The sequence below is a fragment of the Falco peregrinus genome, chromosome 4, assembly GCF_023634155.1.
Source record: "Falco peregrinus isolate bFalPer1 chromosome 4, bFalPer1.pri, whole genome shotgun sequence".
In the NCBI taxonomy this organism is placed as follows: Eukaryota; Metazoa; Chordata; class Aves; order Falconiformes; family Falconidae; genus Falco; species Falco peregrinus.
Window position 1 is genome coordinate 60,030,440 of NC_073724.1, and position 7,412 is coordinate 60,037,851.

General features: G+C 46.5%; 1 protein-coding gene across 3 annotated transcripts in view; it reads right to left on the reverse strand.

Moving 5' to 3' along the window:
- Positions 1 to 3,926, reverse strand: part of MYO16 (myosin XVI) — a 412,120-nt gene extending 408,194 nt beyond the window's left edge. For 2 of the 3 annotated variants that reach the window (XM_055802516.1, XM_055802517.1), the window contains exon 1: positions 3,738 to 3,861. The gene's annotated coding sequence lies outside the window, so the exon portion shown is untranslated. Of the gene's footprint in view, positions 1 to 3,737 lie in introns of all 3 variants that reach the window. The other variant, XM_055802518.1, reaches the window with a different exon arrangement.
- Between the last annotated feature and the right edge of the window lie 3,486 nt (positions 3,927 to 7,412).

Below are 7,412 nucleotides of genomic sequence, written 5' to 3' on the forward strand. Positions count from 1 at the left end.
TGGACTTTATGATCTTAAAGCTCTTTTCCAACCTAAGTGATTCTAAGATCCTATGATCTCAGCTGTATTACCCAGTAGCCAATACCTAGCATCATCATAATCAAGATTTGAAACCTGGTCCCACACTTCAGGTTGCACACCTTACTTTCATGATCCCAGATATTTTAGGGAAGAAAAAAAAAAAATCTGACCAAACAGATGTAATGTTTGCATAACAGTTCCCAGAATTATGGAGAGTGGTAAAGTGAAACATGTAGAAAGAAGGAACAAAAACCAATATCCATAATCCAACCCTCCTCTTTGCATACGTAATAAGACAGTCCAGGAATATAAACACTTACAGGCATCAATCAGAACACGGTATATTAACAACTAGTCCACAAAAAGGCTGTGCAAATAGCCACATACATAAATACACACACGCTGATGCTTATTTGACTGCTGTGCCATGTCTTTGAGAAGCTAAATAAATTAATAGCTAGGCTTGGCACCACATGAAACACACACCTTAGGGAAAATTAACAAACCTAAGTGCAAAGGTTAGAGTTAGCTACTTGCCAGGAAGGTTCTTACATCTTATTGAGCCAAAAAAATATGTGTTGTCTTTTTGAGAAAGATGCAACAAACTGTATTTCACATGAACTTGGCAGAGCCTTAAGCCAGTGGATCTGGCCCACAAAATGGCAAGTATTTCCAGCAGCTGTTGTTGCTGACAACACGTGACAACATGATATTCCCAGGCATCATCAGCTGCATCCCCAATTATTGCTGATTTTATACAGGATTACAACGTTTTCCTATGTTCATTAGCTACAATTATCTTAATAACAGTAGCAGAAAAAAGATGAAGTGGCAAAAACACAGAGTATGCAAGTGAGGTTTGCTGGGCTACGATCAGAAAGACAATAACAATTCAATATGCAGGCTTAATTTGAGATAGAGTACTGACTGGCTGTACAAAGCAGCTTTGGACCATACTGCCTCTTCGGGGTTTTGAGTGGTTTTTTTTTAAGGCAGGTGAGAAATTGGCTATTTTGTCACTTTTTTAGAATTGGACCAAAAAAAAAATAAAATAGAAATCATGTTAATGAAAATCTGGATAAAAGCATTATTCAGATAGGAATAATATTTTTTTGTTGTATCTCACAATTGAAGAAGAGCACATTCTGTGTATGTACACATATTCAAACTGCATATTTGAGCACATCCTTTTGTGAAACAAACACACAGAAGTCACTCTGAAATAACCTGTTGGTTAGGACAATCAGGTGAGACAAGAGGTTTATGTTCAAATCTGTAATTCATCTCATTAAAGCATCCCGTTTATTACGGCCACTTACCTCATGATCACTTTGTCAGAGTTTCCATGTCTAAGCTAAGAAACCACTCCCCTTCCAAAGAGGAAAAATGTGGTTGAAACTGCCATTCTGACTGTCATTTCATGACAAAAATGTTTTAAGACAGCTTTAACCTAGATGGCTATTTTTCTTGGTATGATACCCTACATAAGCATGGTATTTTAGATACTTTCAAGCAAGGTAAATTCAATCTGAATTTAGCACTAAAACATTGTTTTACAGGACTGCATACTAAATGCCTTTCACCTCATTATGCTGGTTTGAAATAATGATATACTTAAAAGTAGTTCATGCTAGCATAAAATGTAAGAGCTATTCCAAAGCAGCGCAATAAACCACTGTTTCGTGATGGTCAGTTGCCTCAACCAGCACTACAAATACCGAGCAACTCAAGGTCCATTTAATTCCTACTGTACAATTACAGAATATATTATACCGTAGGTAGATTTATTAAAAAAATTTTGTACACTTCCAGTTGGAAGCATTTTGACCTCCCAGTTAGAAGATTTTCAACAGTTACTTTTCTCCACATTAAGTACACATTCTGCATACTATACATCAAACATTTTCACTAGTACTTGCAAAATTAATAGTCAGGAAAGATTCGGTTCATAATGAAAGCCTATTATGACAGAGACAGAATATATAAAGTCAGCTTCAGTCTGGAAACTTTCAGTTCTGGCCTAACCTATGTAACATTAGACAAATGGCTTCCCCTCTGTTCCTTCCTCTTACAAATTGCCTGCTGTACCTGTGTCACCCCTTGAGGCCAAGGACTGGCTTTCTCTTTATATAATGTGATTTACAGCTGGGATTTCTGAATACTGCTACAACATAAAATCACTGCAACGGTTCAGAGCTCTGCTCTACCAATCAGCCCAATCCCAGTCTTTACTGGTACTTTTAATGGCATCCCTGCTGTTCCATAACAATAGTCCAGTCAAGAGAACTTGTCCATTCATGTTGAACGTACTGTACACACACATATATATATGTACATAACATGCTTCCCCCACCCCCACCCCCCACCCCTCAGGTCACATCTCCAATGCTGACAATGAAGTCTAAATGTGTTCTAGTCTCAGCAAACAGGAATGGTTTTACACCTGCAAAATCACCCCCAAAGCAACACACCACCTAAAAATCACCCCCAAAGCAACACACCACCTAAAAAGCTACTACTTCAGCACTGCTTCCTTGTTTTGGGTATAACCTACTTAAAATAGTGAGTCTAGCCAGGGCTCTATGAGCAGAATACATGGAGAACACACAGCTCGACAGGAGAATGCTCTCTTACAGAGATGTGGGAACAGCAGACAAGGAACCACAACCTGCCTGAGACTGTGCCCAGAAACAACCCACGTCAGAAGACCCCCGCGCTGCTCCAGGGCTGGCACTTCTCTTGTGCAGGGCCAATGTTCCCACTCTTCCCGTTGGAACAACAATTCCAAGTTTAAAAGTTTCCTCCAGAAAGTTCATAAACTCACCGGGCAAACACCTAAATTAATGTGCCCCCCCCCTTCCTGAAACAAACGGGATTATCCTGGCATGCTACTCGGTGTCTTCCCGGAGGGAAGAAGGGAAAAGTAATTCTTTCTGGAGAAAGAGATTGCAAGGCCAGCAGGCTCCCGACGCCAGCAACCCCAGCCCTCGCAAGCCAGGGTTTCTGGCACCCAGCCTCACACATACCCGACCAGCTCCCCACGGGGTGTTGCGAAAGGACGGCGTGGGGAGCCCCCCAGCCCGGCGCGGGCTCCGCGGCCACCTGAGCAGGGCTGCTGGTAGCCAGCACGGCACAGCGCCGGGCTGCGACACCCTTCTAGCATCCGTTCCGTAGGCACGCTTCCCCTAGACATCGGGATAGAACCGACTGACGCCGCCGGTGAAAGAAAACGTTCAATCAGAGATGCCCCTCCAGTTGCTCGTCAGCACCGATTTACACCGGTGGGGTGGCAGGCTTGCATCAGCCTCTGCGCCCGACCGGGGGGCTCGGGAAGGGCAATAGCATGCCCGTGAAAAGGCTGTTTTAAGGGAAAATGCAAATCTGGCAGAGCCTAAGTTAGTTTTCTCACCTCCGCACACAATAAGAGCGGACCGAGGCGAGCACCTCAGTGACCCACTGGATCTCCCTCCCTCCCTGCCCCGTTTGCACCCCACCCGCAGCACGGGCAGCTGCCGCCCGGGCAGCGCCTCACCAGGGCACGGACAAACAGAGAAGAGAAAAAAAAATTAACAAAAAAAATAATAATTTAAAAATTTAACACACACACACCGAAACCACGAAACCCCTCCGCAACACGAGCCTCCTCACCAGCACGCTGCCGACGCCGAGCGCGGCGGGGCAGCCCCCCGCGCAGCCGGCCCGCGGGCGGCACTCACCTCGGGGGGACGGGGCAGCCGCCTCTCCGCCGTGCCGGCCGGCCGCGGGGCGGGGGCGGCGGCGGGGCCCGGCGCCGCGCCGCACTTCCACTTTCTCCGGGGGTCTTTCTTCGCGGCACGGTGCGCCCGGCCCGGCCCAGCCCAGCCCCGCCGCGCCGCCCCTGCCTGCCTCCCCCGGCACTCCGCCCTGCCCGCCTCCTCCCGCGGCCGCCTCCCCGCGGTGCGGTGCCCAGCTGCCGGCCGTGCCGGGGCGGCCGGGGGGCGCCTCCCCCTGCACCGCCCCGCCCCGGTACCTGCCGGGCGGGCCCGCGGGGGCTCCGCGGCCCCGTGCGCCCGGCCGCCCCCCGCAGCCCCCCGGGCCCCGCTCGTTGCCCGCCGCCCCCCGCCGCGCTCGGGGCTCCCCCGGCCCCGCGGGGCGCGCCGCCAGCGGCTGCGGCTTTCCCGTGCCTTTCGGACTTCATTGTCCGCCCCTCGCCCCGGGTAACGCTGCCCGGAGGAGGCGGCCGGCGAGGCTGCGTACACTGGAGTAGTCTCGGTGTAGTTCAGCACAACAAAGACTCACTTGATTCCCTGCTGGCACACAATGCCCGACAAAAGGGAAACGCTGGGAATGTCATAATTACCACCCCGTGAGATGGAGGCAAAAGCAACACTTCTTACGAGGTTTGTAGCTACACGGCAGCTCAGATGCATCTATTTCTGTCCCGGTACAACAAGAAGCTTGCTCACACCCTGCTGCTTCGGCGCGGTGTTCACTGGCAGTGTAGGCAGGAATCCTACAAAAACACAAAGGCAGCAAAGCCACAACTCCCCGTGACAGAGAAATCTCTTCTCGGCTTGTCAAGCAGGGAGACTGGCTCTTAAGATATTTTGCCCACAGGTGAAAACCCTGCTTAACTTTTAACTAAAGTATATACCCATTGATGCACATCAGCGCATCTGTTTTCTGGGATTAACTATAGAGTAGAAACACCTACGTATTACGTTACCCCTGACTTGGTCTTGAATGGTCTCTGCTTGCCCGATGGTGGCACCTGCACCGACTCAGGGCTGGTTGCAAGGGGTATAAGCAGCTGTCCTGCATTTAAAGCTCAGCTGTGATACACATGTAAGTGGCCCACTTTTTGAAATTCATTTCAGCTTTCTAGAGAAACCCAAGATGCGAGTCATGGATCTGACCACAACTAGCTTGACATGAAGATGCAGGAGTCCTGTACCCAATGCCTGAACATCTAGTGTCCCTGCAACCAGATTAAATGGGGGAAGGGAGCAAGGCATACTCTTCTCTGTGCCTGGGAGCTGAACCAGTACATGCCAGGGGCGAAGGAGCCACAAGTACTGAAGGACAGGAGAATCTAGTGTTTAGTTTTGTGATTGGGGTGCTCAGTTAGGAAATGTGCTCCCAGGATATTTTTTATCCTGATTGATGTACACTATAGGGAGCAGAATTTAGACCCTCAGTCAGTCTCCTGCTTGGATGATGTCTTCTTGACTTACAGTGCTGGCTGCCCTCTGGCCTAACAGTGATGGAGCACCTCATTTCCTTCTTCCCCAAGCCTCAGCATGCCTTAGTGCCTCTCCAAAGCACTTTCTTAGAATGTGGATTGAAACTCTCTGGGGCTGAGGAAGGCCTGTAATGGCTCTTTGCTTGTTGGCCAAGCACTCCAGGTAATCAGTGGTTATGCAAAAGCCGGGTGACTTCCTCCTTGTGCTCTGTAAACAACTTTCATGTGTAAGATCTGTCATTTCCTAGTGATTTCTACTCAGTCCACAAAGGCTGATGTCTTGGGTGGAAAGGATCTCCTAGAAGCTTTTTGTGGTGCCTTTCCTTTGACTTCTCACTTAATGTAGGCTTTTACTTTAAAGTCACCTTCCCTGGCTGAGGGACTAGAGGCCAGTCATCTAAAACAGAAATGAAGCAATAGCTGTGTAAAGTACCTCAGTTAAGGCAAACACAAGATCTCTGTCTGTTTACAGTTCATTTTGTTTTTCAAAACCATGAAGTATGTTAATGGTATACTATCTGGCACATTAGACTATTACTTAAAAGCAACCATTTCAAGTCAAATAGAAATTGTTGCCAGTAGTACTGAGGTAAGCCCCATTCTGGCAAACGCTAATATAGAAAAGTTTATTTACAAGGCTAATTGTGTTGCAAGTGACTCATGAGACAAAGCATAGGGAAAACGCCTGCAAGCTGAAAGACTTTCTCAAAAGTGAGAAAGCTGAAAAAGTTAAAAAAAAAAATCAGAACTACGTACTGTGAAATGAACACAATTCATTTTTTATTCTTGGAAGAATAGAAAGAAGAGCACCGGTATGAAAAGAGCCCCCATATCTTCACGTTTGCTGGTGCCTAGGTTCACGAAAACAAAGCACAGAAAGGTTTAGATGCCACAGGAGACTCCAGTGGTAAATTGGGTTGCTGCTTTCCCTGAGGGTATACTTTTACAATGCAGCTAAGCTGGTTTTGGAGCTCTCTGTTGTCCTAAAGGTGGCAGTCCTGCTCCTAATACTTCCTCTGTTGGAGAAAAAAAGAAAGAAAAGTGAAACATTTTTTCATAGCAGTTTACTTGCTTGAACAGGCCGTCTGGGAGTCAAGGCTGGGTAGATGAGAAAGAAGTAAAGAGCAGCTGTAGTGCCAGGAGAGCAATAAGGACTGCCCCAGAACTGCAGCAAGCAGCCACTCACTGAACTGTCTCATGAAATTCGCCTTCATAGGAAGAGCTCAGAATAGAGGGTACCTTAAATCTGCTCTTCTTATGTATACTATTCTACTTTGCATGGCACAAACACACTGTTAGAGAAAGAAAGATTCTCTTACTTCGTGGTTAGGACACCATCAGGCAGAGGGAAGGAAGACCTCGCTTCTAGGGCTTGCTTGAAGTTTGATACTAGCTGCTGGAGCAAGATATTAAACCAAGGCCTCTCTATTCCCCCACTGTCTCCAGTCATTTCTCCTGCACCAAATTCTCTAGCCTGAAACTTCAAGTGCTGGGGAGAAATGCATACCTAGTGCTCAGCATGTCAGTAACAATAACATGTGCAGCGTATATCTGCGTTACAGTGCAGTCTCAGTAGGAGTGCTGGGTCTGTGCTGGCTCCTGTGCACAAGCTAGATTTGGTGTCTTTGCAGGACACAGCACTGTTCTGTGTAGGCATACCATCTCCCACCAGGTAGTCCATGTTAAAATACAATTCAACAGTTTATAAAATATTAAATTATTGCACTAGAATGACAATATTTCATTAAAATAGCAATATTGTTTCTGGTTCCAAAGCTGATTCTTCCGCTGTTAAAAGACCTAAAAGGTCAGTTTACCATTATATACAATATACATAAAGCTACCCAGTTTTTTAGTGTTCATTAGTTTGTTCACATAGAAACACATACAAATCAGCTTTTGCAAAGCCACAGATTAGAAGGCAAAAATAAAATTATTGACCATAGATATCTGAAGTTAGTAATGACCACTGTAGAAAAAAATTGGTGTGACTTTGGAACAAAAAATATTAATTTTGAGTAAAACCTTTGTAAAAGTGAGCTAAGATCACCCACTGGTGTTGACTACATCTAATCAAACTCCAGTATGAGCAAAACGTGACTTAAGTATCATTTCCAATCTGTGTGCAGTCTACCAAGAACGCTATTGCAATTCATTCATTCATTCTTTT